Here is an 18,855-nt window from a genome sequence, read left to right on the forward strand (position 1 = left end):
GCACTTTACCTTCCCCTCTTGTGTTATTCCAGTGTTTTGTGTTTTCTCCCTTAAAGGGACAGTGCCCTTTTTCCCTGTTCTAAATAAATATCTGTTTCTTGGCAAACCATCATACCTGTCTTGTGTTGTGCGATTGGGGTCGGTTACAAACCATAACAGTACGACCCCACCAAGTCTACGACCCCAGCCAGCACAGACGGTGTATGTTGAGTTGCCTTTTTTTTTCTTGTTCCCTCTAGCTCCCCTGTTAGCCCTGTTAGCTTCCCTGTTAGCCCAGTTTAGCTTCCTTGTTAGTCCTGTTTAGCTCCCTTGTTAGCCTGTTACTCCCCTGTTTAGCTTGTTAGTCTCCCCGGTTAGCTCCCCTGTTTGCTTCCCGTTTTGCCCTGTTTGACCCCCCTGTAGCTAGCCATGCCCTGGCAGCTAACCCAGTTTCCCTCTGCATGGCCCCGGTCTGCTAGCTTGGCCCCGGCTGTTAGCACAGCCTCTATGTTGATGCAGCCTTGCAGCTGGCATAGGCCCTGTAGCTAGCCAGGCCCAAGCAGCTAACCCGGTCCCTCTGCATGGCCTCCACTTTTTTGTGTAGTTTATCCCACTGCTAGGACTGCCCTTTCAGCTAGCAAGGTCAGTTTTTCTCACACAGCTAGGACTGTCCTTCCAGCTAGCTTGTGCTCTCATGCTGGTCCAGCCCTGTCTGCCAGCCTAGCTCCGGCAGCTAGCGCAGCCTCTATGTTGATGTAGTAGTACAGCTAGCATAGGCCCTGTAGCTATCAGTGCCCTGGCAGCTAACCTTCCCTCTGCTAGCCCTTTCCCGGTGCTTCCATGGTTACCCCTTAGCTACCCTGCTTGCCCCTCAGTTCCTCTAGACCAGTTGCTCTAGACCAGTTCTCTAGACCCAGTTCCTCTAGACCAGTTCTCTAAACCAGTTCTCTAGACCAGTTCTCTTGCCCAGTTCGCTAGACTAGTTCTCTAGACCCAGTTCCTCTAGACCAGTTGCCCCTCTGCTACCCTAGTTACCCCTCGGCGACCCTGTTTCTTTTGCTAGCCCCACTCTTGTGGTGGCTTCCCCTGCTGGCTTGGCCAGTACCTCTTGTTTTGCCCCCTGCCACTCTGTCTGTATTTGTTTTGGGTCGCCGGGTGGCTCCCGTTGAGGGGGGGGTACTGTGAGGTTTTGCCCGCTGCTCACCACCTTTTCTCTGTTTCTTTAAAGCCTACTGTTAGAAATTCCCTTCTCACTCACTCTCTCTAGCCCCCACCCTCTCGTTCTTTACTCTCGTTTACTCTCAGTGGCCACACCTGGACTATTATCAATTACCTCTCGCACCTGTGGTGGCAGGCTAATTAGTTCCCCTGTGGGCTTTAAATACCAGGGCTCTTCCCCTCGTTTCGGCGTGGGGTCGTGTTGTATTCATGCTGAGTCATATTCTCTAACATCTAGACTCTTTCGGGAGATCCTCTGGTCTACCAATGCTGTAAGATGGACCTCTCCAGCCTTGAGATGTTTGCTCCAGCCTTCGTCTGCTGTCGCCGTAGCCTGTGGAGGAGACTGTTCTGCGCTCCCTGTAACTTCCACGGGAGGCACCCCAGCGCTCCACTGCAGACCCCAGCGCAGCTGTTCGTCCTGACGCACATCTAGACCAACGCGCATCTCCCGGACCCTCGGGCTTGGCACGCTCTCCAGTCACCAGCGCGCAACGCGCATCTTCAAGGGCCTTGGCCACCTGTCGCCGTTTGCCTGGAGGGAGACATTGTACTACGCTCTCTAATTCTCTACGGGAGGTATTCCAGTGTTCCACTCCAGACCAGCGCGCCAGATGCGCTCAAGCCTTCGCCACCTGCCGCCGTTTGCCTGGAGGGAGACACTGTACTGCGCTCTCTAATCCTCTACGGGAGGTATTCCAGTGTTCCACTTCAGACCTTCGAGCTTGGCACGCTCCTCCGTACCAGCGCACAGACGCGCATCTTCCAGACCTTCGAGCTTGGCACGCTCCTCCGTACCAGCGCACTGACGCGCATCTTCCAGACCTTCGAGCTTGGCACGCTCCTCCGTACCAGCGCACAGACGCGCATCTTCCAGACCTTCGAGCTTGGCACGCTCTCCAGACCTCAGCGCGCCGACGCGCATCTTCCAGACCTTCGTGCTTGGCACACTCCTCCTCGCAGACGCACCCCGATGCGTCTCTCTGTTCCGACGCGCACACCAAGGTGTGGCGCGCACTCTGTTCCTCGGCTCCGACAGCGGCTACCCGGTGGACGACACCCTCGCCACCGCCACTGTTCCAGCTCTCTGTTCCGACGCGCACACCAAGGTGTGGCGCGCACTCTGTTCCTCGGCTCCGACAGCGGCTACCCGGTGGACGACACCCTCGCCACCGCCACTGTTCCAGCTCTCTGTTCCGACGCGCACACCAAGGTGTGGCGCGCACTCTGTTCCTCGGCTCCGACAGCGGCTACCCGGTGGACGACACCCTCGCCACCGCCACTGTTCCAGCTCTCTGTTCCGACGCGCACACCAAGGTGTGGCGCGCCACTCTGTTCCTCGGCTCCGACAGCGGCTACCCGGTGGACGACACCCTCGCCACCGCCACTGTTCCGACGCGCACACCAAGGTGTGGCGCGCACTCTGTTCCTCGGCTCCGACAGTCGGCTACCCGGTGGACGACACCCTCGCCACCGCCACTGTTCCAGCACTCTGTCCCTCGGCTCGGACAGCCAGCCACCCGGTGGCGATGCCTCTTGCCCCCGTTCCCGCTGCTGTCCCTGTACCTTTACGCATACGCCTGGGTGAGTTTTGATTGTGATGTCACTCACTCAGCGTAATGCCTCTTGCCCCCGTTCCCGCTGCTGTCCCTGTACCTTTACGCATACGCCTGGGTGAGTTTTGATTGTGATGTCACTCACTCAGCGTAGTGCCCTTGCCCCCGTTCCCGCTGCTGTCCCTGTACCTTTACGCATACGCCTGGGTGAGTTTTGATTGTGATGTCACTCACTCAGCGTAATGCCTCTTGCCCCCGTTCCCGCTGCTGTCCCTGTACCTTTACGCATACGCCTGGGTGAGTTTTGATTGTGATGTCACTCACTCAGCGTAATGCCTCTTGCCCCCGTTCCCGCTGCTGTCCCTGTACCTTTACGCATACGCCTGGGTGAGTTTTGATTGTGATGTCACTCACTCAGCGTAATGCCTCTTGCCCCCGTTCCCGCTGCTGTCCCTGTACCTTTACGCATACGCCTGGGTGAGTTTTGATTGTGATGTCACTCACTCAGCTTAATGCCCCTTGCCCTCGTCCCGCTGCTGTTCCTGCACCATTACGCATACGCCTGGGTGAGTTTTGATTGTGATGTCACTCACCCAGCGTATTGCCTCCTTTAGTTCTCACTTAGTTATTAGTTTGGACATTTCATCTCCCACTCTGTTTTGTTCTCTCGTGGATATTATTTTGGACATTTCATCTCCCACTGTGTGTTAGTTCACACGAAGATAGTATTTACTTTGTTACTTTGTTATTTGGACTGTTCTGCATCTGCTCTGTTTGTTCCCTTTGAATATTAACCCTCTCCTCTGTTCTGCAGAGCGGCCCAGATGTTTTCCCACCAGTCCCCAGTTCCTCCCTGTCCCCAGCCCGCCTCCGCGGTTCTCTGTCCCCAGTTCCTCCCTGTTCCCCAGCCCGCCTCCGCGGGCCTCAGTCCCCTCTGTCCCAAGTTCTTCCCTAGCTCTCCTAGTCCCTAGTCCTCTCTCCCTAGTTCTCCTTGTCCCTAGTTTACCTAGTCTCTAGTTCCTCTGTCCCAAGGCGTTCCCTTAACCTTCCCTTAGGCGTTCCCTTACCTTCCCATAGTGTTCCCTTTTCCTGCCCGCCTCTTAAAGGCACTTTACCTTCCCCTCTTGTGTTATTCCAGTGTTTTGTGTTTTCTCCCTTAAAGGGACAGTGCCCTTTTTCCCTGTTCTAAATAAATATCTGTTTCTTGGCAAACCATCATACCTGTCTTGTGTTGTGCGATTGGGGTCGGTTACAAACCATAACACTTGGGTTGTTTAATACTGGACAAGTGTTTCATAACGGCCGTTGTGTGGGCCGGTTTCGGGGCGGGTGCGTGGGCCGGTGTGTGGGCTGGTGCGTCTGAATGTCCCGGGCTGAATTTGTGTCCCAGTCCGCCACTGGCCTATACTGTTCACCCATTAGACACGTAGGCCATACTCATGGGCATGGCGAACACAAGACTTGTTATGGAATATTAATGCAGTCTATTTCCACCGATTAGCTTTAGTTCTTATTTATTTATTTATCCACTGTCATTTCAGTGTTGGTGTATAGGCTATATAGTGTATTTCAATATACGTTTAATTGATTAATGATATATTCGAAGGAATGCAGGTTTATATCAAACAAAGGTCTGTCCCCCATTGTATACCAGATATGTAAACAGATATGTAACAAATAAGAAATACAAATTCCACAGAAGGCATTAAATAATAATTATTTTCAATCATTTCACAATAATTGCATAATTGTGTTTGAATATCTGAGTAATTAAAGTAATTATACATTTGTTCAAAATAGCTGGTTCAGATATGTTTAATCCAGCTGCCCTGTGATCAGATAAATCCATATTATTTATTTTTCCGACATCAAATGCGTAATTTCTTATCGTACAAATATTGTCATATTTATTTTAATTATGATTAAGTAATTAATTCCAAGGAGGCCTGTAGCGTTGACATGAAGGAATCACTATGAGAACACAGTCTGTCAAGTTAATAACATTTTCAATGAGTCAATCAATCATGAGTCAAGTGTGCTCCTCAGCACTTTTAAATCTGCTCTCAGCCACGCTCAAATCTAATCTCAGGAAAATGTGGGGAATCACGCTACCAGCCCTAATATGTCTTAAATGGGCCGAAATCTGCCTAAGAGGAAATTTTTTAAATTAAATTTAAATCCGTTCGGGAATGAGACCCAATGCCTGGTTGAATCATGACTATAAATGAAAAACGTATTTGTTAATAATACAAATATTCTTGTATTTATTATTATTATTATTATTATAATTATTTAAATCCAAGGATGTCTGTGGAATCACCAATGATTTCTTGAAAATTAACCCCTTAAGAACACGAGCACACGCCATTCTTTTCCACATTCTAAAATCCTGTTCTTAGCTACGAACAAATCCCAGATAAGAAACCATTCTGGAATGCCAGAACTTTCCCGGGAACTTTGTAAGTGGAGTTAAGAAGAGATTTCTTCTTAACTTTTTCGTAACTGCATTCAGGAATGAGGTCCAATGTTTTGTGACTGAGTTGCATGTATCCCATGGGACACCAGACAAGTGCCATTCAGTTTCATTTATGATAAAATAACTGTACAAACAAACAAACAAACAAACAAACAAACAAACAAACAAACAAACAAACAAACAAACAAACAAACACACACACACACACACACACACACACACACACCCACACACACACACACACACACACACACACACACACACACAAACTGCTGCTGCTGCTGACACTAATTAAAATGTTTTTTTTAATCTAATCTAATCTAAAACCACTTTAAGAAAGGTTAAGCTTGGCAGATGCATCACTTGGCCATTTACAAACATCACAATGCCTTAATAACAAGCTAGTGACGTAAACAAACAAACGGCAACCTTAGCCAGTGCTGATGGAGACAAGGAAGAGGTAACTAGATCTAGTAGAACCACATATTGCACCATGTCCAAACAGAGCTGGCAATGGTGAGGGCTTCAGTATACAGTACCTGTGTACATCTATGCCACAGTAGCCTACAGTCCGTGTTTTTAAAAATCCTCGGAAACATCGGAATATTCCAATTTATAATATTCACAAGACTTGTCTAGCCACCAGGCGCGGACTGGCCATTGGGAAATTTGGGAATGTTCCCGGTGGGCCGGTACACTTGCAAAATAAAAAAATATATATTATTTTGTAACAGACATATTATTTATTGGCGGTTTCTATCTATGATATGTCTATATCAGGGGTTCCCAATAGGCAACAGGCAACCCGCTGCCCATTTTCATTTGGCCTGGCAAAGTTCTATTAATCAAACGCGGAAAGAAATATAATATGTACGTTTCTCCTATGACAATAGCGGCCGCTTTTATTTTGAAATTCGTAGCGCAGATAACTTTTATTATGAAACAGGAAACACCTCCACCAATGCCTCCGCCACGCCAGTCAGAGCACATCAAAACTCCCAAGATTTGTCGAGCCAAGAGGAGTTACACTGTGACTGTCATGTAACGTTTGTTGTTACATGCAATATGATACGTGGACTCCAGTTTAATGAATCCAAACATAGACGATGTGGTTGAATTTATTCCGCCACTTTGTAACACTTTCTTTTGTAACACTTTACTTGAGCTATATTTGTGAAACGATGCTGCTATTGGCCTTATAGCATAACGGTCCCATATTGCAACTGGGTTGTAGATCTACAGTAATAACGCATTATCAAAACATAGGTTGAACTTTTTTTTTTATATTTTTTTTAAGCTAGCTGGAAGAAAGCTTGCTAGCCAACAAGTTACTGTAACTTTGCTATTCTATAACTTCAATAAAATAATTTAGCAATATGTTTTGCCTGCTAGTGCTAGTTACAATAAATGCTAAATATGTTGCTAAGTCCTATCATATTTAATAGTTGGCAACCAACAGTCCAAATGTTGTCTGTTATAATTAATGCAATTTAAACAAAGAGTCAGACAAAGAAAGGGAAAGGATGGAGGAGGGAGAGGCCCAGGGGCGGGGCTAGGGGGTGGCTACTTGGGCTCAAGCCCCGAATGTTTTCTGAAAAGCCCCGAATCTATTTAAAAAAAAAAAATAAAAAAAATTATAAATGTTTTTTTTTTTTTTTTTTACAATTAATCATTGTTACATGAAAATATGTTTGCACCAGATTTAGCAGAAGCTAATTTCCATCTGTAGTCTATCCAGCTGCTAACTGTATTTGAGTGAGTTAAGTCTTGGTATTATGGTAGACTCAGACCTACAGTAAGCTTTAAATCACAATCAACAAGTTGACAAAAACATAATTCTTCCACCTTAGAAACATAGCTAAAGTACGGCCATTTATAAATCAAAAGGACGCTGAAAACCAGATCCATGCCTTTATCTCAAGCCAACTCGACTACTGTAATTTATAAATCAAAAAAATACGATGATAACTATTTTATTGCAATGCACTATTGCATTATTTGATTCTATTTTACTAACTATTTTATCGAGTTAACCCTAGATCTTAGATCCTAATATGAAAAACGATGTGATTTAATGTTCTATGTCTTACCTTGACTTTGTCTATTTTACTGCTATCTATTTTATGCTTTATGTCTGCACTTTATGCATTGCTCTTGATCTGCCAATGTTGTGCTCATTTTATGCCTGTCTTTTTGTACTGATGTGAAGCACTTAAGGTGCTATACAAACACAGTGTATTATTATTATTATTATTATTATTATTATAAATTATTATAGTTTGCTTCATTAATTAAAGGGTGTGAATTTGAGTGTTCTCTAGTGCCTTTTGTCCGATTTAAGGTGGTGGTATAAGTTAAAGAGAGACCTCAAAACCTACTCTAGCGAGGCCTTTAACCTTGAACTGGAGGGTCTGGACTGGTCAGATGAGCTCAATGGTACACTGGTTGAAGAAACATGGCTTGGCTTCAAAACCAAATTTTCAACGATACTAAACAACATGGCCCCCCTAAGAACCACCAGGGTAAAAAATCGCGCGGAGCCGTGGATGCACGCTGAAATACTGACCGCTATGAAAACCAGAGAAAAAAATGCTCTGAGTTTCGTAAAAGTCAGTCAAAGCTTACCATAAGCACGAGCAGTGAACTCCAAGCCCATGTGACTGAACTCAAACTGGAAAGAAACAGACTAAGAAATGATGTAAACTCCATGATCAGAACAGCAAAAAAAAAATTCATCAATGACAAAACCGAGGAAAACAAAAACAAACCATGTGAACTTTGGAAATTACTCAATAACCAACTAGGCTGCAGTAAAAAACTTAAAACCAGATTCTCAAACATAAACATAAAGACGGACAACACGCTCATCACAGAAAAGCTGGATGTAGCCAATTACTTAAATAGTTTCTTCACAAACATAGCCACAACACTGGTAAACACACTACCCTCCCACTCAGGGCATTATGGGGTAGAACACATAGTAGCATACTACAAGAACCTAGGGGTCCACAAAGACGACTTCAAACTGGAAATGGTAACAACAGATGAGGTACTCAAAAAAACTGAGCGCCCTCCAACCTAACAAGGCCACTGGCCATGACAACATCCCCTCCAAATTCCTCAGAGACTCAGCAGCCGCCATCACCCCAGTCATCACACACATAATAAACCTCTCCATAAAACAGGGACACGTCCCCAAGGACTTCAAAATCGCGAGAGTGACCCCTCTGCACAAAAAAGGCAGTAAATTAGACCCAGGCAACTACCGCCCTGTTTCTATCCTTACCTCCATCTCGAAAGTCATGGAAATTTTTTTATACGAACAGGTCGAAAAATACCTCGCGGAAAAAAATCTAATCTACGAATTCCAATCTGGCTTCAGAACATCCCACTCCACTGACACATGCCTTCTCTATTTAAACGACCACATCAAACAAGAGGTGGACGCGGGCAAATACTGCGGCATGGTCATGCTGGACCTACAAAAGGCCTTCGACACTGTCAATCACACCATTCTGATTGACAAGCTATTGGTTTTGATAGTCTATCAGTGAGCTGGATGCAATCCTACCTGGAGGGGAGAGAGCAGATGGTGGAGGTAAACGGTACCCTATCCCCCCCCCCTCACAGTAAGCTGTGGTGTTCCACAAGGAAGCATACTAGGTCCGCTACTGTTCCTAATTTATGCAAATGACATGTCGTCAGCTTGTGACTGCAACTTGTTCCTGTTTGCGGACGACTCAGCCCTGCTGGTCTCTGACAAGAACAAGTTACAGGTTGAAAAAACCCTCAGCTCAGAACTAGGCAAAATCTGCATATGGCTCGCTGACAGAGTCCATTATCTTCGGTTCAAATAACAAACTCAGCAAGACCGACGTCTTCTCAGTTACAGTGGGTGACAATATTGTCACGAGGAAAGAAGATATTACCTACATGGGTTCCATCCTAGAGGCAAATCTTTCCTGTGACAAAATGGCATCCAATGTAATAAAAAAAAGTCAACCAACGAACTCGATTCTTGTACCGGATCTCCTCACTGGTAAACAAGAATACCCTGAAGACTCTGGCAGGAGCACTCACTCAAGGGTACTACGACTATGCTTGCACCTCATGGTACCAAAGCACCTCAAAGGCGCTAAAAACAAAATTACAAACATCTCAAAACAAACTGGTCAGACTACTTGTTGTGAAGGGCCAGATTAAACCGAATATATATATTTATTTATATATATATATTTAATTGTATTTGTATATTCTCTAATATTCCCTGATATCCCTTGTATATTCCTTGTACAATATGCATTGAATATCCATTCTAGCCTACTGAACATCCCATAATAGTCTCCATTCTACTATTGGTCGAGACCTTGGTGCCAGGCTGCCATACCCCTCAGACCCAGTTCACACGTACCGCTCGACATGTACGAACAAGTCCTAGTTCCGCGTAGGAATTTGGCTACCGCACCACTAATGGGACTATTTGTTCATAGTGCGTATATATACTGCGCTACTAAAGTAGGACTTTCTTTTCAGTCCAGTTTCTTACCCTCCAATAGAGTCACAGACGTAAAGCCTCCCCGCGACGCCACGTGTGGGAGTAAGGCCAAGTTCGCCTACCATCGGTATTGAGACATCGTGTATATTAATATTTGAATAGTCATATTTGGCACTATATCGTCGAGTTGGACGTAGTCTATTAAGCTAATAATAGTCTGTTAATATATAGTGCTTCGTGCGGTGAGAATACTACCGTAGTCAGTACCCCATCGTTTCGGGCAGAGAGCTGGCTGCTTACCCAGGGTGGTTGACCCTATGTGAAGCTGCACCCGAGGAGCCCCAGAGCCGACGAGCGAGTGGACCTGTATACCGGATTATTCTACCGACGACAGCCCGCCTTCCCAGGCACGGATTATGCTTTGGATACTTTGATTATTCCATGGATAAAGACCCCCGACACTGCCGTGTGTTGGAACCCCCCCCCCCTGGAGAGGACGCAAGGTGAGGAGACGCTCTGCAAGACGAGGTCGCTTCACGTCTCTCCCCCGTGGACCGGAGAGAGCCGGCCCACAAAGAGTCCACCTGCTTTCATCTGTGGTCCAAGGATCGCCGGCGCATTGAACGGCACTACAGTGGGTTCACCTGGGATACCCTTGGCCGGACGAGGCAGCCGGATTCTACCCTCCCCCCCCTCCTACTCCTGTCGGCTTACAAGCGACCGGATTAACCCCCTCTAGTGTATCTAGTATAATCATTAAAGTATCATTGCTGTTATTCCTTAACTATTCCAGGTCGTATATTTACCACCTGCGCCTTCAGAGATTGGACATTCTCTATTGATATACCGACGAATACTCCTTGCCATAAAAGTGCATACTATTTCAATTCATAAATGTAATTAAGTGATTAAGTGCTTATTCTACACACCATCGCTGTGTAGAAATAAAGACCTGTTTCTAATTCGTACATTTGTGTTGGATCCGTTTCATCTACGTGAGAGTGTTCATGATAATATATTTATGCCGTGTACTGGGTGGCCGAATATTAAGTACAAAGGTAGTGGTAGTAAGTATCATATCTAGTAATACAGTCAGGGAATTGTACCCCTCAGTTACAATTGGTCCTTCGAGCCGGATGGTAATTAGTGTAATATTAATATAGTGTTATTAATATTGAAATGGCCTATGATGAACACTCCACGAAACGATCCTCCTAACCAACGCCCGCAGCGCGAACGACGGCTCCCTCAGTACTTAGAGGCTTACGCTGTCAGTCAACAACCTAGTCTTCTACTAACAGTAAACGCGGTAAAACTAGAAAGTAAAAGTATGTCTAACCCCAACGCCCAGACTACCCCGACCATAGAGGCCCCTACGGGCTCTAATGTAACTGACCAAGTTCACGGTGGGGACCAGTGGGAACCAGACATGATTTCACATCCCGCCAGTACTGAAGAAGTAGTCCCCGATGAGTCCCGGGAGGAATACAACGCTACCGAGAGAGAACTCGGCACGGGAGAAGACGGGGAGAGCACCGTGGAGATAGAGCTCCAAGGCTCCGCAAGGAGTACCCCGAGGGAAGGCTCCCCTATACAACCGCCTTCTCAAGAGGCAGAGAGGACCCTACAGCAGGCCTTCCTCATCAGCCTGAACGCCGCTGCTGAACGCGACCGACTGCAGATCCAGCAGCGAAGCGAACACGAGCAGATACGTCTAGAAATAAGACGCATTCAGATGGAAGAGAATGTGGCCCGAGAACGAGCCGGTGCTCAACGGGACGCAGCGCGCGACAGACAGCAGTCGCAACTAATAGAACAGCTGATCAGACGGACAACACCCTCTCCCTCCGCCAGAGGCTCCAGGAACTCGTCTAGACACACCTCCAGGGCGGCATCCCCTAGCCGAGTAAACAACCCTGAACTTGACCAACAGACGAGGTCTATACCCCCCACAGACCACCTCCCCCCACCGGTCCAAGCGAGACCTAGCAACCGGGAAGGAGCAGCATATCCTGTGGAGAGGCTAAACCAGAGACTACAAGCACTGGATGACCTAACTGAAGACGAAGAGGAAGAGGAGGAGAACCACGCCCGAAGACAGCACAGTACTCTACCGGACCAGGAGGCCCGGTACAGCCCAGGCTATACTCCCGCGGAGCTGCGCTACAGACCCCCGACTCTATACCCGGGTGAGCACGACGCACGACCCGCACCGAGGAACAGCACCTGGACAAGCGGGCCATGGTACACTGCCGGTACCAGCCCATACCAAGGAGCGGGAGGAGACTCGCCTAGGAGGCCTCTCCCCCAACGCTCGCCGATGTATCCACAGTCAGCGTCATACATTGGCACGCCTATGGTACCCGACTTCACCCAAGAGAACCGGGCCCAGTATACAGAACTCCGCATGTGTCTGGAGACCATGTTGGTGGATGTATTGGATGAACGCCACAAATACGCCATCCTACTGAAGCACTTAAAGGTACCCCACGCACATAATATAGCGCTCGCCTACGCGACTTCCACCACCCCATACACAGCAGCGCTGGTAGCATTGGACCAGAGGTATGGGCGCATATGGGATTACGTGATCCAGGAGATCCGACACATCGACCGCTTACCCCCAGCAATAGACAATCGAGCACTGGACGACCTGTCCATCAGAGTGCAGTCCCTGGTAGGGATGTTGGGAGCGCAAAGAGAGAAGGGGAGGCATGAACTTTACGCCAACTCAAATGTGGAAAGGATCCTGGAGAAGCTGCCGCCCGCTCGTCAGGAGCGCTTTAGGCGGCAGAGGGACCACAGAGACCCGAATGGCCCCGAACCGAACCTCCTCGATCTAGCAGACTTCCTGGCGAGAGAAGTCAGCAGCCTACGGCTAGATACATTCGGACGGAGCACCCCTGGCTCCAGAGAAGGAACCAGACGACTAAATGATGGAAGAAGATCGGTGACTGTGATGCACCAATCGGAGTCAGTACCGAGCAGCAGGAGCCACAGTACCCCCTCCAGAACGGAGAAGTGGAAGATAGTGTGCCCCTACTGTGAGAAAGAACACTGGCTAGCGCAATGTGACTCCTTCCCCAAGCTGAACGCGGAGGAAGCAGGTCAATGGATAAAGTCCAACAAGCGCTGTTTTCGCTGTGCGCGCTCACACATGGCAGCCGAATGCCGCTTAAAGAAAAGGTGCACCAAGTGCGATGGAGCCCATCTGGACATACTTCACGACAGTAACAGACGGCGCCCTTCACCTGCACCATCCAGCCGCAAAGCGAGCGTCATGTACATCGATCCCGCCAGCAGCAGTGGAGCCCGAGTACTCCTAAAAGTAGTGCGTGTGACACTAAGCTACCAGAATAAAGTCCTGGACACTTACGCCGTCCTCGATGACGGGTCAGAGAAGACCCTGCTGCTCGCCTCCGCTGCGGCCCAGCTAGGGCTGCGGGGAAGCGAAACCCAAATGACAATTCGGACAATAAGACGAGATTTGAAGACGATAAAGGGCGAGAATGTCTCATTCGCTATCGCAGCAAGCGGCCAGCCTGAGCGACGGTACCAGATTGCAGACGCTTTCACCAGCCAAGAAATAGGACTGTCGCGGTACACATACCCCGTCGCCAAGCTGATGGAGAAATATGCACATCTGCGCAAGTTACCGATCCCGCTCATAGACAATGCTATGCCGACCCTGTTGATAGGCTCCGACCATGCAGACCTCATTGTCCCGATAGACCGGGTTCATACCGGACCCCGAGGCTGCCCTGCAGCAGTCGAGACCCGTTTGGGATGGACTCTCCAAGGCCCGCTCGCCAAATCTCTCAACCGAAGTACAGCCACTAGATGTCTCCACTCCCGAGTCACAGAGGGAGAAACCGCACTCCTGCAACACGTAGAGCGGCTATGGACCTTGGAACAAATGCCCTTTAAGAACGGAAAGAAAGACATTCGCTCTAAAGATGCCATTTACGCAATTCACCTCCTCGAGACAGGGACCAAGAGAGTCCCGGTCAACGGCGTGTTGAGATACGCCACGCCACTCCTGCGGCGAGAAGGAATGCCTACTTTCCACGCCAAGACAGACGCCACAGAACGGTACCTGCTGAACACGGAGCGGCGCTTAGCCAAGAACCCCGCCCAAGAGAGTGTATACCGCGCTGAGATTGAGAAGCTCATCACAGCGGGACACGTCACAAAGATGGACATTAAAGAGGCTGACCAGACCACTGAATCGTGGTACGTGCCCACCACAAGGTCCATCACAACGGTAAAGACCGCATAGTATTTAACTGCAGCTACCAGATCGGATCCCAAAATCTGAATAAAGAGTTACTGCCCGGTCCCACACTCGGCCCCTCCCTACTCGGCGTTCTACTCCGCTTCCGCCAGGAAAAGGTGGCCATCAGCGGGGACATTAAAGGAATGTTCCTGCAGGTGAGATTAGTAGAGGCGGACAAGCCCCTGTTACGGTTCCTATGGAGAGAGAAGCCAGGAGATGAGCACCCAGCCATCTACCAATGGGAAGTCCTCCCCTTCGGAACGACGTGCAGCCCCTGCTGTGCGACATTTGCACTACAGAAACATGTAGCAGAGGACCCAGCAGCGGACGAAGAGGTCCGACACAGCGTAAAGAACAGCTTCTACGTAGACAACTGTCTACAAAGCCTTTCAACCCAGGAAGGAGCCGAGGCTCTCCTGATTAAACTCCGCGCCTCATTGATCAAAGGCGGCTTTGATCTCAGGCAGTGGGCCAGCAGCGATCCGCAAGTACTGCGCAGCCTCTCCTCCGAGGACAAGGCAGCCAGCAGCGAGACCTGGATGGCTACAATCCCGGGAGAAGCCCAGGAGATGACCCTGGGATTGGTGTGGCGATTCAAAACAGATTCGCTTCACTACAGACACAAGCCCCTGACTACGGAGCAGGGAAGGCCGGCGGCGGCGCCGACCACCAGACGGAGTGTGTACACAACACTCGCCCGACAATATGACCCGCTAGGATGTATTCTACCGTACACCACCAGGGCAAAAATGATTGTACAAGCATTGTGGGACAAGGACCAGGGCTGGGACGACCCCATTCCCGCACACCTTGCATCCACCTGGAGAGAGTGGGAGATGGAGCTCCACTCACTCCCAGGCGTTAATATGCGCCGAAGCTACTTCCCACCCACGGTGAGGCCAGAGACATGTAAAATGGACTTACACGTCTTCAGTGACGCCTCAGAGGTCGCATACGGATCAGTAGCCTACTTGCGGGCCCAAGACCAGGGGGGAGAGATCTATACAGCATTTGTCCTCGCCCGCTCGAGAATAGCCCCACGCAAGCAACAATCTATCCCACGTCTAGAGCTCTGCGCAGCCCTAGCCGGAGCGCACCTAGCCACGCTCATCCAACGTGAGCTCACCATACCGGTGTCTAGAACAATCCTGTGGTCAGATTCCACGACGGTACTCGCCTGGATCAAATCGGACTCATGCAAGTACAAAGTCTTCGTGGGAGTCAGAGTCACCGAGATTCAAGACTTAACCGAAGAGTTAACCGGAGAAACAGAGTGGCGCTACGTTGATACAAAACAGAACCCAGCTGACGTCATCACCCGGGGGATGCCCCTGGATGACCTCACCCGTCGCAATGTCTACAGTGACGGCCCCGCATTCCTAAGACTCCCGGAAGGACAGTGGCCCATGCCTATCCCGAGGGAAGCAAGTCCAGAGGAGGTGGAAATTAAGAAGTCTGTGTTCTGTGGATTGAGCACCGTAGCCTCCACCGACCCTAACATAGACGATTGCACGTCCATAGAGAGTGCACAACAAAGAACATTCCTGCGGTACCACCCGGAGTGCAAGTCCCCCGCTGATATGTCAGCAGCTAACTACGAGGAAGCAGAATTGCTTCTACTGCAGCGAGCCCAGAGAGACTCGTTCCCCGATGAATTGGCCTGTCTACAGGGAGGAAAGCCCGTCCCATCCGACAGCAGATTAATTCACCTGGCCCCCGAGAGCGACGCTCACACCCTCATCAGAGTGGGTGGTCGCCTACGCAGAGCCCCCAATCTACCGGATGACATTAAATACCCGATCGTATTGAACAGCCGACACAAGGTCACAGAGCTGATTATAAAGAAATACGATGAGGATGTACATCACGCAGGAGCAGAAAGAGTCTTCGCGGAAATCAGACGTCGTTACTGGATCCTACCAGGAAGAGAGGCGGTACGACGCTTCCAGCGAACATGTCTAGACTGCCGCAAGTGGCGCGCGCAGCCCAGCATACCAAGGATGGCTGACCTTCCTCCATGTCGCCTCCGAATCGGTGACAAGCCATTCCACTCAACGGGTATGGACTGCTTTGGCCCGCTGCACATAAAGAAAGGAAGAGGAACCGAGAAGCGGTGGGGTATTGTATTCAAATGCATGACCACCAGAGCGATACACATCGAGCTTCTCCCGACCATGAGCACAGACTCATTCCTTATGGCCTTCCGAAGATTCACATCACGGAAAGGAAGACCGTCTACCCTATTGTCCGATCATGGGACAAACTTCAAAGGCGGCGAAAGAGAGCTGAGAGAGAGCTTCCAAGCTATGGGCCCAGAACTTAAGACCCACCTCGCTCCAGCACAGGTTGATTTCCAATTCAACCCCCCAAACGCACCCCACTTCGGTGGCACTTGGGAACGAGAAGTGCGCTCCATAAAGACGGCCCTGTACGCAGTACTTGGGGCCCAGACTGTGGCGGAAGAAGTCCTAATGACAGTCCTCACGGAGATTGAGGGAGTACTTAACTCGAAGCCCCTCGGATATGTCTCCAGTGATGTGGCGGATATCGACCCAGTTACCCCCAACACACTCCTGATGGGGCGGCTAGATCCTGCATTACCACAGACAATGTACCGGCCTGAAGAAGCGAACGGCCGACGAATGTGGAGGTACAGCCAAGTATTAGCCGACAAGTTTTGGAACAGTTTCCTACTGCACTACCTACCGTCTCTACAGACCCGCCAGAAGTGGGTAAAGGAGAGAGACAATTTGACAGAAGGAACAGTCGTCATGATTATTGATCAATCACTGCCCAGAGCTATGTGGCCGGCCGGCCGCGTAAGCAAAGTGATCACCGGTGCCGACGGCAAGGTCCGAGCAGCTGAAGTGCTCGTCCAGGGTCGCACTTACACCCGTCCCGTGGCAAGGCTCATAGAACTGCCTCGACTCCCAGACACAATCGATGATGACCATGACCCTACAACCCTATGACTTTGTGAAGTTGACTGACCCCTACAGCAAACCCTTATGTGTAAATAGACAATGCGATTAATCTGTCTCTGTTTAACTGATTAGGTCTGGGACCTATTCAGGGGGTGGCTGTTGTGAAGGGCCAGATTAAACCGAATATATATATTTATTTATATATATATATTTAATTGTATTTGTATATTCTCTAATATTCCCTGATATCCCTTGTATATTCCTTGTACAATATGCATTGAATATCCATTCTAGCCTACTGAACATCCCATAATAGTCTCCATTCTACTATTGGTCGAGACCTTGGTGCCAGGCTGCCATACCCCTCAGACCCAGTTCAAACGTACCGCTCGACATGTACGAACAAGTCCTAGTTCCGCGTAGGAATTTGGCTACCGCACCACTAATGGGACTATTTGTTCATAGTGCGTATATATACTGCGCTACTAAAGTAGGACTTTCTTTTCAGTCCAGTTTCTTACCCTCCAATAGAGTCACAGACGTAAAGCCTCCCCGCGACGCCACGTGTGGGAGTAAGGCCAAGTTCGCCTACCATCGGTATTGAGACATCGTGTATATTAATATTTGAATATTCATATTTGGCACTATATCGTCGAGTTGGACGTAGTCTATTAAGCTAATAATAGTCTGTTAATATATAGTGCTTCGTGCGGTGAGAATACTACCGTAGTCAGTACCCCATCGTTTCGGGCAGAGAGCTGGCTGCTTACCCAGGGTGGTTGACCCTATGTGAAGCTGCACCCGAGGAGCCCCAGAGCCGACGAGCGAGTGGACCTGTATACCGGATTATTCTACCGACGACAGCCCGCCTTCCCAGGCACGGATTATGCTTTGGATACTTTGATTATTCCATGGATAAAGACCCCCGACACTGCCGTGTGTTGGAACCCCCCCCCCCTGGAGAGGACGCAAGGTGAGGAGACGCTCTGCAAGACGAGGTCGCTTCACGTCTCTCCCCCGTGGACCGGAGAGAGCCGGCCCACAAAGAGTCCACCTGCTTTCATCTGTGGTCCAAGGATCGCCGGCGCATTGAACGGCACTACAGTGGGTTCACCTGGGATACCCTTGGCCGGACGAGGCAGCCGGATTCTACCCTCCCCCCCCTCCTACTCCTGTCGGCTTACAAGCGACCGGATTAACCCCCTCTAGTGTATCTAGTATAATCATTAAAGTATCATTGCTGTTATTCCTTAACTATTCCAGGTCGTATATTTACCACCTGCGCCTTCAGAGATTGGACATTCTCTATTGATATACCGACGAATACTCCTTGCCATAAAAGTGCATACTATTTCAATTCATAAATGTAATTAAGTGATTAAGTGCTTATTCTACACACCATCGCTGTGTAGAAATAAAGACCTGTTTCTAATTCGTACATTTGTGTTGGATCCGTTTCATCTACGTGAGAGTGTTCATGATAATATATTTATGCCGTGTACTGGGTGGCCGAATATTAAGTACAAAGGTAGTGGTAGTAAGTATCATATCTAGTAATACAGTCAGGGAATTGTACCCCTCAGTTACACTACTGCTTGACCTTACTCCTAGAACCCACCTCACCCCTGCCCACTTTGACAACTTAGGATGGCTTAGAGTAGACGACAGAGTACAGCAACTTGCAATGGGCCTGGTCTACAAGATACACTACACGACCAAGGTACCCATGTACATGTCAAAATACTTCCCAAAGGTCAGTGAATACCACGATCACAACACCAGAGGGAGCTCCACAAATCATGTTAAACCCAGATTCGGCTCAAACAAGGGACTAAACACGTTTCGCAATTATGCCACATCAATGTGGAACACCCTACCCAAAGCTGTAAAGGAATGTGAATCACTACCCACTTTCAAAAACACTCTCAAAA

This window comes from Notolepis coatsorum, assembly GCF_963971535.1.
Source record: "Notolepis coatsorum genome assembly, chromosome: 20".
Taxonomy (NCBI): Eukaryota; Metazoa; Chordata; class Actinopteri; order Aulopiformes; family Paralepididae; genus Notolepis; species Notolepis coatsorum.